The sequence below is a fragment of the Suricata suricatta genome, chromosome 8 (assembly GCF_006229205.1).
Source record: "Suricata suricatta isolate VVHF042 chromosome 8, meerkat_22Aug2017_6uvM2_HiC, whole genome shotgun sequence".
In the NCBI taxonomy this organism is placed as follows: domain Eukaryota; kingdom Metazoa; phylum Chordata; class Mammalia; order Carnivora; family Herpestidae; genus Suricata; species Suricata suricatta.
Genome location: NC_043707.1, coordinates 12,715,569 through 12,729,576, shown reverse-complemented (window position 1 = coordinate 12,729,576; position 14,008 = coordinate 12,715,569).

Genomic DNA, 14,008 nt, shown 5'->3' with positions numbered 1-14,008 from the left:
GCGTCCGACTTCAGCTCAGGTCATGATTTCGTGGGTCTGAGCCCCACGTCAGGCTCTGTGCCGACAGCTCAGAGCCTGGAGCCTGCTTCGGATTCTGTGTCTCCCTCTCTCTCTGCCCCTCCTCCATTCTCTCTCTCTCCCTCTCAAAAATAAATAAATGTTTAGAAATTTTTTAAAAACCCACTAAATTTCAAGAGCAATTAACTATGTCTAGGGCCCCATGTGCAATGTAAAGATGCGTTGGCCTGTCATCTTTCCTGTCTCCCAGGGCCGGTGATGGAAACAGGGGGATGTGCTCATATTCAGGATGATATTCAAGGTTTGCAAACAGCTGTGCATGAGCACCCACAAATCAGGACACACAATGGCTTCAGTACCGGAGCAGAAGCTGCAGTACGCTTCCACCCCAGGTAAGCTGGCCATACCCTCCGGGGCTGGGCTGTGAGAAGTCATCGGTGGCGAGTGGCTGGGATGGTGCAGGGGCGGCAGGGATTTGGGGCAGCAGGCACTCAGCAAAGTGGAGGTATTTCAGGGTTTAACCAGCTTCGATAAGTGCCTGCTGCACACCGACTGAATAACAGCCCTGCCTGGACAGAATTCTGCGGTGTAAGCCTGTCTTCACATCCGAAACCACTTGGGGCCACTTGTTAAAAATTCAGATTCTGGGCCCTGCATTCAGGTTCTGGTTCCGTGATCGTAGGGGAAGTCTGGGAATACGTGCTTTAACGAAAGTCCTTAGTGACCATGACGAGTCGGGCTGAGAGACCTGGGTCTGGAAATACCGGCTGAGGGTAGGCTTGGGGTTTGGCAGCTCTGGGTCGGAACTGTGGCTCTGCCACGGGCTGAAACTCGCTGAATCTCGGTTTACTCATCTGTAAAACAGTTCTCTTAAGGGTGGTCATGAGGATTAAATGGGTAATTATTTCCAAATGCTCGGCCCAGGCTTGGCCCAGAGAGACAGTCATCTGTTCCTCCCTCTCCCTGCCCACGCCACATCCAAAGCAAAGTAGAAGGAGTACGCACAGAGGAACGTTCTGGGTGCTTCATAGGCATGAAGACTCCCGGGGCCACCCTCACTCTAATAAGTCAGTGTTCCTAGGTATGGGAACCTACGTTTTCGTTTTCTTTTATTATTTTGAGGATCTACATTTTCAATGAGTAATCCCACACCCTACCCCACACCATCCTTAATGCTCACTAAATTAAATAAACAAACTCTGTTCTAGTTGGAAAAAGAATAAACAGCAGTTTCACATCACAAGAGCGGGTCCCCCCTGTCTGTTCTGCCCACAGAGGAGGGCAACTCCGGAACGGGATGACCACGAGGGAGGAGACCCTGGAGGCCTGGGAGCTGGAGCAGGCTGTCTGCCTCTAAGTGCGGGCACCTGCTTCCCCCTGGCACAGTGAATCTCAATCAGATTTGGATGGACACCCTCCCTCCCCACCCCCAACACCAACACGCCGTGAAAGGAGTGAGCTAATGGATATGCGGTGCGTGTGCCTGAGAAAGCATTTTAATTAATGACACAAATCGATAGTCCCGTTGGTTGGGCGGGACGCAGCAATTTATTTTCTCCTTTAAATTTAACTAACACTTTATTTTATTAATTGCTCCTTTACCAATTACAAAAATAGTGGGGCAACTGTGGGAAAATTGGAAAACAGAGAAAAGCATACGGTGGTTCGAAAAACGTACTTCTCTGGACACAGTGATGACATCGTCAAAGGGGTTTACTGTTGAGCCACAGACGGTGGGCGTGTCCTCACGTGGCGCCTTAGGCAGCGGGGAGGAGACAGTATCAGGGATGAACCAAGGACAGGAGCTCCGGCTGGAGTCCCCAGTGGCTGAACCACGTCTTCAGACAGCTCACTTAACCTCCTTCTTAAGACTCAATTTCCTCATCTGTAACATGGGGATAATGCTATTCCCAACTACACAAGGTTCTTACGAGGATTAAACAGAATAAAAACATGCAAAGTTCTCAGCTGGTGCAAACACTGGTCTAGTATTTGAATAATATTTATATTTTGATCAAGAGAGAAAACTCAGGTCAGGTAATGTCTGCGCTGAGTGTCTGCAGGCGTTGTCCATTGTGATCAGTTTGTAAATATTTGGTTGTCGCCCCAGAAATGATGACGGTGGTAGCTGACATTACTGAGTTCTCAGGGCAGCCACACACTATTCCAAATGCATTATCTCATTTAACCCTCCAAATTGCCCCCCCCCCGCCCCCACCCTGGACTGCGGTAGTAAAAAGGAGGGGGTATTTTCTTTTGTTATTTTATTTTAAAACTAAATGTTGTTATTTTTATTCATAGTTTTATTGTTTTTACTTTTCCATTCTCCTTACCTGACAAGCTCACCTGTCATAGGAACTGATCGCAGCTCCAGTCACCTCCCCGGTCCAGATGTGCACACCTGGAGGCACATTTTAGCTCCTGCTGCTGCTTTGAAGGAATGATGTCTGCAGTGCAGCTTCTGACTGTTTGCTGCATGGCTAATTTTAAATATTTGTTTAATATGCAAATGATACCTCCCAGTGACAGCTTGGGGAGAACTGCAGATGTCTTTCCCTCAAAACGGCACAGCCCTGCTGCTGTTCCCACTCAGTTACGGACACTGTGTTACTTCAATTCAGGACTCTGATGCACCCAGCGATTGCAAAAGCCCTGATTTCGAGCAAGGCCACTGCTAACACATACACCCTTATGAGAATGAGAAAATGTCACTCCTTCTGGAAAGATAAATCAGAAGAAATTGCCGCCACGACTATTCCCCTGGCCCCAGTAGAAAATTAGAATAAGCTATTTCTACATTAGTGGTTCACCTAGGAAAAAGCACTCCTCTGAATGCACCCAGCACTGAAGGGCACACAACTTGAAGACTGAAAAGTGGCTGCATTTTGACTCCTGCTTAATCTTCTTGGCCAGACATCCTTGAGCAGTGCACAACCTGCGAAACCTTATATGGCAGCCCTGGCTCAGGGTCCTAAGACATTCGTACTTCTGATTTTCCCCATGCAGTGGAATAAGATATGTTATTTCAACACCTGGCTCTGGAGACCCCTTTAGGGTGTTAACCATGTTTTATTAGGAAGATGCCTTGATGGACGACATTTGTGTAGAAAGACTATCCATGTAGAAGGAGACAGCTCCCTTGACAAAGGTGCTGTCTGTTTAGTTAGCAGGCGTTTGGTGGGTGGCAGGAGGAGGATCGTTAGGTTGAAATAAGATGGAAGTAAGGAGGAAAGGAGGAGGGGATTAAGTACCACAATGGGAAGATGCAGCCTGGAGAGAAATGTCATCAGTGCTAAGTTCCCAATGGCGGGTGGCTGAAGGGCATTTTTTTAGGAGCAGGGATGTCTAATACTCCTGCCTGAGTTTGGGGGAACTGCCACACAAACCTCTGTTGCCTTAAAGCTTTACTCTCAGGGGAAGTGACGTGAAAACATGGGGTTGCCCCCTTTGTGGTCAGAGCTTGCAAGACAATAATGTGGCCCTGAAATGGACCTAATTCCATGAGAGAAACACAAAGACACTGACCAGGGAAGCAGAAGGCTGATCTGTATCAGGCCTCGGAGAGTCCTAGTGAGACAGGAGGGGACGCTGGCTCTCCAACCATATGTGGGGTGGAGGGAAAGCCAATTTTATTTGAATTTTAAAGGACAAAGTAATCCCGGTGAACATCAAGTTTACACATGTCAGCAAGGATCACAGAGTTTTGGCTCTCTGTCATCTCTCTCTCTCTCTGAATTATGATGGATAATTAGAGCTCATGGCCACGGCGTATCAAATATGTACCAGGAACTAAATAAGCATGATCTCAAACCGAAACAAACTTAGCCATGTAAGTATGTCCACATTTTAGAGTTAATGTCCCTGGAGCTCAGAGACGCAAGTAACGTCCAGGGAGGTAGTAAGTGACAGAGATTTCCAGCCCCAGAGACAAACTACAGTAGCAACTGGGATTGCAAGGAACCTGTTCTGAGGCTGCTCCACAAGACGAGCACGCATTTCCAATGAATTTTAACTTGACAAACACGTGATGTCTTGCAATGAGTAGTATGTAATGCCGAAATGTCACATGATCACAACAGAGCCAATGGTTCTCGAAATTTGCTTTGGTATTCAAGTGCTTTGGATGATAAGCATGTTTCCAAAATGAATTATGCTCACAAACCAAGGTTTTACTGTGCCTTTCCATGTCTCATGGTGGTGAGTTCACATTTATTTAACCTCTTCAGAGCACGTTCTTGGGACTGAATATAAAAGGGACTTACAGACCAATGCACATGCAACTTCCACAACCAGAAGAAAATTCTGCTAATTCTGGAGATGAGCCAGGCTAAACTGAGGAAAAGTCTGACTTCCGGTTTGGTTCTAAAGAGAGGTAGAAGCATAGGGTGTTAGAAAGATGATGGCCGAGTCCCTATTGGTTCTGATCCTGGTATGACCTTTAAGAATGTGAGATCAGACCCTTGGGGACCAGGAAGGGAAATGTCTTCCTCCAGCCAGGATGAAGGCTGTGCTGAGTTAGTATCTTTCCAGCTGGTGTTCTCTTAACTCGAAGAGTACACGCTCTGGGTGTTGAAGAAAAGAATGGCTTCCCTTTATGCATGCAAGGTGTGCGGTGTGTGCCTAATTGCCCCACAGCCGGTGACAGTGATGCTCTTCATTCAGTAGGTGTTGGATCCCCTTGATTAAAAATTTTACTTAATGTCAACACTATATTTCATTCATGTGTGCTGAGACTTTGCGGCTTTTTAATCATAGTGCAATGTGGCATGACTAAGAGGAAAGCTAAGGGAGACACGCTATGCAGTAATGCCAGGGGAAGGGAGGAGGGAGATACTGTTTTCTACGTGCCAGGCACCCGGTGGACAGAGAGGGTGGCTTTTCATTTGGGCAACCAAAACCCAGCACGGGATCCAAATGCCTTACTCTTCAGGGGATGGGATCAGCCTTCACTGGGAACCACTAGGCCAGACACAAACATTCTTGAGCCATGAGGGTCCTCCAGAGGGAAGGCCAAGGAGGATGCTGGGAATATAGGCCCTGATGGTAATGCAGGAGCGAGAGGAAAGTTCTGAGAACAAGACGTTCATAGCATGGCAGGTGGAATGAGACTGTGTTCTCCATGCACAGGCATGAGCTAGCTACATCATCGTGGTGCGGGTGGAAGCAAATGGAGCTCTGACTTCTGCTTAAAGAGTTCTGGGGAGAACTGGGGAGAAGAGAACTGGAGAACTTTCTTTCCCAAAAGTTAGGTGAGCCCGTACCTTCTGGACTCAAACAGCAGATCCTGGGAGTCTTCAGACATCCGTGGCCTTCTGGGAAAGCCCGCTGGGGCGGTAGTGGTATGCAATGTCCTCTGGAGGCCAAGGCGGAGCTTAGCAGAAGGGACGAGCTCTCTGGACGTCAAGACAAGGAAGTTTGGAAGTTTGAGGGTATCCGAGAGGCTTCCTCTGGGTGTCTCTAGAGGGGCTGGTCCACCTACGACTTCCTCATCTTCAACACGCATGGATAGAGATTATCTCTAGCATCTGTGGGATTGGAACCCAACAGAACTGACAAACTGGTATACTATCATTACTAATAATAGCAAAGGCTTACACACAGCTCTGACCTTGTACCAATCACTATTTTGAGTACTTGGTGTATGTTAGCTTTTTTTTCCTTTTTACTCTTATTTATTAGTTATTTATTTTAAGAAAGAGAGAAAGTGGGAGAGCACATGAGTAGGGAACAGGCAGAGAGACAGGAGAGAGAGTCAATTTTAAGCAGCCTCCATGCTCAGCATAGAGCCTGATGCAGGGCTTGATCTCATGACTAAGACTATGAGCTGAGCTGAAATCAAGAGTTAGATGCTTAACTGACTGGGCCCCTAAACTCTTATTTTTAAATAATTATAGATTCACATGCAGTTGTAAAAGAGGATAGGAAAGTCACATGTGCTCTTTACCCAGTTTTCTCCCAATGGCATTGTGTCACAAAACTAGAGGACAACACCACAACCAGGAAACTGGCGTTCACAGAGTCAAGATATAGAATAATCCTGTCACCTGAAGGATCCTTCATATTGCGCTTTGCTTGTCTTGCCCATAGCCCTCCTGCCCCCAACCCCCCTTAATCCCTGGCCACCCCTAAAGTGCTTCCCATTCCTATAAGAGTGCCACTTCAAGAATGCTACGTAGGGCGCCTGGGGGGCTCAGTCAGTTCAGCATCCGGCTTCGGCTCAGGTCACGATCTCACAGTTTGTGTGTTCGAGCCCTGCACTGGGCTCTGTAGTGATAGCTCAGAGCCTGGAGCCTGCTTCAGATTCTATGTCCCCCTCTCTCTCTCTGCCCCTCCCCTGATCACACTGTCTCTGCCTTTCAAAAATAAATAAATGTTAAAAAAAAAAAAGAATGCTATGTAAATAGAATCACACAATAGAGAACCTTTTGAGACTGATTTTTTTTTCACCTAGCATAGTTCTCTGGAAATTCACCTAAGCTGTTGCAGCGTCAACAATTTGTTCCTTTTTACTGCTGAGTAGTACTCCATGGTATGGGTATGCCACGGTCTGTTTAACCACTTTCCCACTGGAGGACATCTGGCTGTTCCCAGGTGGGGGCATTATGAGTAAAAGCACTATCAGCATTTGTGCACAGGTTTGTGTGTAAAATTGAGTTTTTGTTTCTCTGGGATCAATGTCCACGAGTGCAATTGCCAGGTGATAAGATAGGCGTGTGTTTAGTTTTGTAAGAAACTGCTGAAATACTTCCCAGAGTAGCCATACCATTTTATATTCCTACCAGCAATGTGTGGGTGATCCGACTCCTCACCTTTCTCCCCAGCCCTGGCTGGAGTCGGCGTACATGACACAGGATCAACGAGCCATTTTGGGATCGAACGGACAAGCTTCCCAGAAAACCCTCATTAGAATGTTCCGAGAATGAAGACTAAATGAATCCATCAGCACACCACACTTGAGAATGTTATGTTTGTCAAATTGGCAAGGGAGAGAAAATTCAGGAAGATCACAGGAGAGAGGAGTTTGGATGGAGAGGACGTTCAGGAAGCCTGTGTGTTTGGGACCAACACAGCAAGGCTCCCGAAAGGGCATTGGGTCTTTTGATGGTAAGAATTAAGGTGTGAAGACAAAAGAATAGAGAGCAGCTAAAAGCAGACTTCAGGAAATAAGAAAATGCAGACAATAAACTCAGAGATCAGTTCCCTGGGGTCCAGTCAGACAATGTTTGCAGAATCCATGGGATCAATAGCACAGTAAATATGAGACTTCAGTACCCAAATACACCCTGTTAATCAACTAATGACTCAGCCCCTTAAATGCACAGGACTGTTCCCACGTCTGTCTTGCTCTTCCACCCTCACGTGAGCCACACCTTTGTCTTCTCCCTCGAGCACGGCCAAGACCTCACCTCTGCCTGCGGCTTCTTTGCTCCATCAGATGCCTTCCCATCCACTCTCAAGAGTCTCTCCTGAGTTTTCAAATTGCTTCCCCATATCAATACCCAAATCTCTGGCTCAGCATTTTTATGATGGCGAAGACTAAATGTGGTAAACTAGAGGGATCTTCCTCTGGATGAAAGCCCGAGAGGCTGGATGGGGTGTGGCTCCACAAGAAGGAAACAAGTGGAGGGAAAAAATGCCACAAGGCTTTTCCCTGTGGGGATACTGAGGTTACATTTAGTTCTCACTGTGGGTGTGTACATGCGCCAGGCACTGTGTTTATTACTTTATTATGTGCAAGCCTCGGAACGTCGCAATAAAGCGCGGACTATTTTCATCCCCTGTGAAAGTGAGGGAGGTGGACTTGAGGGATTACATTAAATGCCCAAGATCATAATGGTATAAATAGCGGCTCCAGGATTCAAACCCAGGCAGTCTGGTTCCCAACCCCATGTCCTGTCCATCATGCATCAACTAAGAGAAGTGCATTCATGCCATCTCAAATCTATAGTGAGTCTTCCGTAGCCGGTGCCTGTAGTGTAAGAGGAAAGGTGAGGAAAGGTAAGAAAAGGCTGTTCTGACATGATTTGTCCTGTGTGTAGATCTGATCTGGGTTCCTGGGTTGGATCTGGCTTCTTTAAGCCTTCTTACATGTTTTTGGGTTCTAATAGTTGGTCTGGATGTCCCAGACTCATCTCGTGTGGTTCCTGTCTAGCTGAAAGAACAGTACTTCTGACCACAGAGTCATCATATTTCTACAAAACTTACATGTATAAAGTCATTTCAGGCCTCCCATTTCTGATCAAGTGGAAGTCAGGCCTTTCCACAGACAACCACTAGAAATGCTGTTGGTGAAAGAATGATTGGGGCAAAATCTCAGGGAAGGCAGGAATCCAGAAAGGGAAGAAGGGTCTCAAATCATTTTTGTGCTGAAAGATTTCCCAAACCTGATGAACTCAGGCTTCAGTCTTCATAGCCTGGTGGGGCACAGTGGGCTCGGACCTTCCCAAAGTGGGAAGTTAAGTGCAAGACTCTCCAAGACACGGGGCCCAGAGAGCTACAACATCCACGTAAGGATGAACCAGAGGTAAAACCACCGCACCTGTATAGCCCCCAGCTCCTGGAGTCTGCAAGAAAAATTCTTTAGTACTCAGCACAGCAGGGAGAAAGACACCTTCTCTAAAAAGCCCTAATAATCACAGGAATTGCAGCCCAAATTGGACAACCCATGGAGTCCAGAAACTTCCAAGCCATGAAATGGTTTAACACATTTGCAGGCTATGCCCCCAGGTGTCTGGCTAACACAACTGAAATGGTTTTTGGAAGAATGCACCCTTTTCGCAGTCCTCAAGGGATTGTCACAAATAAATTTCCAAGAAAAATGAACAGCACACAGTAATAAATGTCTGAGTGCACAGGAAATAAGACATAATGAGTAGAATGTAAGAGAAAGAGAAACAATTATGGGAGATTCTCAGAAGACAGCAGCGATGGCAGCTTAGTTTTCCAGTCTCTTCCAATTCTCACACAAAAACAGAGTACGTTGATTAGAAAAACAGGAAACGCATGGACAACGTTTCACAACAAATCTAGGGAACAAGATGCCCCCTGAGCCCCCAGACACAAGAGGGTGGGGACAGACCACTAACAGGTATGAGACAGGCCTTGTAGTCTTGTCTCTGGGGGAGACGCAGGAAGTGATAGAGGCACGATCTGACAGACCTGAGGAAAAGAGAGGCCAGGACAGACCAGCAGAGAGAATGAAAGAAGCAGACAGTGAGGAGGAGGGAAAATTCAAAAGTCAGTAAGAAACAGAGAACGGAAACAGGCGTTCGTACACTCATCTTCGCAGCAGCATTATTCACAGGAGCCACAAGGGGCTTCAGGAGTGGTCTCCTTATGGACCTCAACTTTCGGAAAGAGCTTCATCACCTGCCTCGAGAAACCAGCAAGCCTTGCCTGGGCGTGTACCTCTTCTCACTCGGGCCCCTGTCAAGGTGGGGGGTTCTATATGGCAACTATACATGGTTCTTACGTCATCTGGTTCTTACGTCAGGGCCACTCTAATTCTTTACACCAATCCTACAATTACCTCAAATGGGACATCTCGATGGACTAATGACTAATCAGCCCATGACCACACATAACTATGGTGTCATGCATTTGGTATCTTTTAATTTTTAGGGGGGAGCTTGCTATGTCTCAGCTATGACTGTAAAGGTCTTGATGCAGTCAAATAACTTGTAGCTGGGCCTATTCACTATGCTAGGACTCCGCATTGCACCAAACAAGGTGTTTTCAGTCAATGGCTTCTTTTCCCTTAAAAGGGAAAGAAATTCTGGCACGTGCTGTAACATGAATGAACTTGAAGGCATTGTGCTCAGTGAAATAAGCCAGGGAACCAAGGACAAACAGTGCCTAATAACGATCACATGGGGGTACTTAGAGTCGCTCATTTCAGAGATAAGGAAAGGAGAATGGTGGCTGCCAGGAGCTGGGTGGGTTGGGGCATAGTAGGGAATGGGAGTTCTTTATCTTTTAAAGTTTATTTATTTATTTTGAGAGAGAGAGAGACAGACAGACAGAGAATCCCAAGCAGGCTCTGCACTGTCAGCACAGAGCCCAATGCAGGCCTCCAACTCATAAACCATTAGATCATGACCTAAGCTGAAGTTGGATATTTAACCAACTGAGCCACTGGGTGCCCCAGGAATTCTTCTTAAAATGAACGCAGAACTTCAGTTCTGCCAGATGAAGAACATTTTGGCGATGGGCAGTGGCGAGGGTTGCGCAACAATGTGAATGTATTTAATGTCGTGGAACTGTACACCTAAAAGTTATTCAAATGCTAAATCTCATGTTGTACTTATTTCACAATTTAAAAAAGTTCAAAGTAAGAGATTTAGAGAGAAAAAGAATTGAGAGAGTGACAAATATTGAAACTAGGCAAAGGGAAAAAAAACAGAATATAGGCAAAGAAGATTGAACACACAGATAATGGGCATTTCTGAAGATGAAAACCAAGGTGAGAAAACAGGAGAAATACTAAAAACTATATTTCAAGAAAACATTCCTGAAGTAAAAATGTAATTGGAAACTAAATTTTGAAAGAGCACAATGCATGCATGAGATTGCTGACCCAAGATTATTAATATCAGGACACATTCTAGTATGATCTGAGGCATTAAATAATCCTTTTGGCATCTAGCACCAAAAAAACATGCAACTTAAAAGGGAAAGAAAATTAGATTATTATTAGCCATTGAAAGCCAGGCTTTATGTCAGAAGAAAATTGAGTAACGTATCTAAAATACTCAAGGGAAGAGCACCAAGGATTTTATTACATGGCACAATTGATTTTTTTAAGTATAAAGTGCATAGATAAACGTATCAAAACGCAAGAGCTCAAGAAATATTGTTCCCACAAGCCCCTCTGAGTAATCTACTTTGGAATGAGTTTTAGACAACCCAAACAACTCAAGAGCCAGTAACATAACGATGGCTAGTGAGCATTAAACAAAAACCTACTGACACAGACAGACAAAGACAAGCGAGGACATACAAGGAGGAACATATTTTGAAAAGGCTACATGTCTGGAAATGTATATATTTACAACTATTAAGAATGGAGGGTCTTTATAAGTTTTTCCTTTTATACATCAAGATTATATATCTGTGTACCTAAAACAGGTAACCTTTGCTATATGTATGTTTTATCTCAAAAAACTCGGCAAAAAAGAGGGGCATTAGAAGAGTATATAGCACAATTGTGCTGATGGTTTCAATACCTATAATGGAGGTGGAGTTATTTTCAATAACTATAATAACTGTAACAATAAATTAGTATTGTTATTCCAAGACCGTTGTGGGACTAAAGTTGGATAAAATAGGTGAGGAATAATGATAAATTCTAATTCCCTTACCCCCTATACCCTGGAAAGCCAGGATTCTTGGAACGGAAGAGAGGACACATTGATGTAGTAAAAAAATGAACTATTGGGACCTCATCAAGATAAAAAGCTTCTGCACTGCAAAGGAAACAATCACAAAACTAAAAGGCAACCAGTAGAATGGGAAAAAATAGTTCCAAATGACAGGCAGGATAAAGGGCTAGTATCCAAAATCTATAAGGAACTCACCAAAAAACAAATAATCCAGTGAAGAAATGGGCAGAAAATATGAATAGACACTTGTTCAAAGAAGACAGCCAGATGGCAAACAGACACAGGAAATGATGCTCAGCGTCACTCAGCATCAGGGAAATACAAATCAAAACCACACTGAGATACCACCTCACGCCAGTCAGAGTGGCTAAAATGAACAAATCAGCAGATAGATGCTGGTGAGGATGTAGAGAAATGAGCACCCTCCTACACTGTTCATGGGAATGCAAACTGGAGCAGCCGCTCTGGAATACAGTGTAGAGGTTCCCCCAAAAATTAAAAATAGAACTCCCCTATGACCCAGCAACAGCACTGCTAGGAATTTACCCAAGGGATAAAGAGTGCTGATGCACAGGGGCACATGTACCCCAATGTTCATAGCAGCACTTTTAACAATAGCCATATCATGGAAAGAGCCTAAATGTCCATCAAGTGACGAATGGATCAAGAAGGTGTGGTTTATATATACAATAGAATACTACTTGACAATGAGAAAGAATGAAATCTGGCCATTTGTGGCAACATGGATAGAACGGGAGGGTATTATGCTAAGTGAAATAAGTCAGGCAGAGAAAGACAGAGACCATATGTTCTCACTCATATGTGTATCTCGAGAAACTTAACAGAAGACCATGGGGGAGGGGAGGCAAACCATAAGAAACTCTTAAATACTGAGAACAAATTGAGGATTGATGGGAGGTAGGGGAGAGGGGAAAGTGGGTGATGGGCATTGAGGAGGGCACTTGGGATGAGCACTGGGTGTTCTAAGAAAACTGATTTGATAATAAATTATATTTAAAGAAAAAAAGAGGTCAAATAAAAGTCTTGACTTAAACCTGGAAGTATCAACATTGAATCCTTGAGAATTTTTATTATAATTTTTTCCTGAAAATTCCTAAAAACTACTACCAACTCAGTAACTATGAGCATCCGAGTGCCAAATTATACTACTCTATGTAGTCAAACAGAAAGCCAATGACCCATTTGGGACATACTCTATGGATTGCAAGTTGGCCAAGCCCTGTAAGTTTAGGTAACAGAATGCAACATGAACAGTTAGCATGTTCTGCAATGAGGAAAACCCACAAACACATGCACTCGCACATACACATCTCACACTGTGATAATCACGGTCCATGGTCCCACCTCAAGAGTCATTTGCTTCCTTGGGTTGGAACTATTTCCACCTGGGTAGCCTCTTGGTCTATCAGCACCAGAAATTAGAAACAGAGAGGACATCACTGGGCACCCAAGAATGGCTTAGTTCAGAGAAAGCAACTGCGTACTCACTATCTGCACAAAGAACGCCATGTAGGAAGGTGGCCCTATCCACATCTCTAAAACCTTCTTGTACATAGGAAATCTAGATGCTTTGGCCCTTTGCACCAGCTAACACACAATTGATTCCTGACACGAACTAACACTAGAAATGCTAGAACAGAAAACTTTCTAAGATTTATTCATCTTGGATCTCGAGAACCACTTTCTACTGTTGTTTTCTGAGTCAGTGCCAGAAAGAGATCACTGGTCTAATGTCTCTCTCTATTCGTGGCTACTTTAATTAATGGCCCCACTGCTCTTCTCTCTCACTGAATCTTGTCCAGGTTCACGCCAGTCCTCTCCACAAGAGCTTCCCAAGTAAAATAATCAGGGGCAAGTATTGTGGGAACACTGGTGTCTTCTCTCCTAGAAAATCCCTGGTCTCCATATGCAAAGTGGCCTTCATTTCTTTGCAAAGAGGAGTACATACGTAAGTAGCTTCTCTAAGTCAAACCAAAGGCCTCGTCATAACAGTTCTCAAATCTGAGTCTGTTTGGAGTATATATGCATATTAAAGAGAGGCCATAAACATCTGCTCTGAATTGACCGTCTATCCCCACCGGAACAAAGAGCAGCTGGCAGCTTCTTTAGTGAAAGAAGGAAAAAATCTGGTTTGGCTATTCCACTCCACAAGGACTTAACATAAACCTATTGTCAGAATCAGAGGGAAGCTTCCATTAACGAGGCTTATGGATAAAAACTGAAAATGTGTATGCAAATGCCTCACTAGTAGTACTGGAGGACATTCTTCCAATACCTCCTGCCCCTCCCTGCACATGTGTTTTCCAAACCCCACGCACTGTAATCACCAACAGCAAAAGGGTCAGATATTTACAACCTCAACTCCAGGGAAAAAAAGAGAACTGTTCCTACCAGGTTTCCATATAAAAATTCCAAGTTAGGTTTCTGATTGGTCCAACTTGGGTCCAAGTCACTGTAACCAGAAGGAAGAGGAAACATTGATTGTCCGGTCCTGGGTCATGTCCAGCCTTATAGGCAAGATGCTATGCCTTTCAAATTCATACAGAACACAGGGTTATAGTCAGGGAGGAGTACATTCTCTAGGGAAG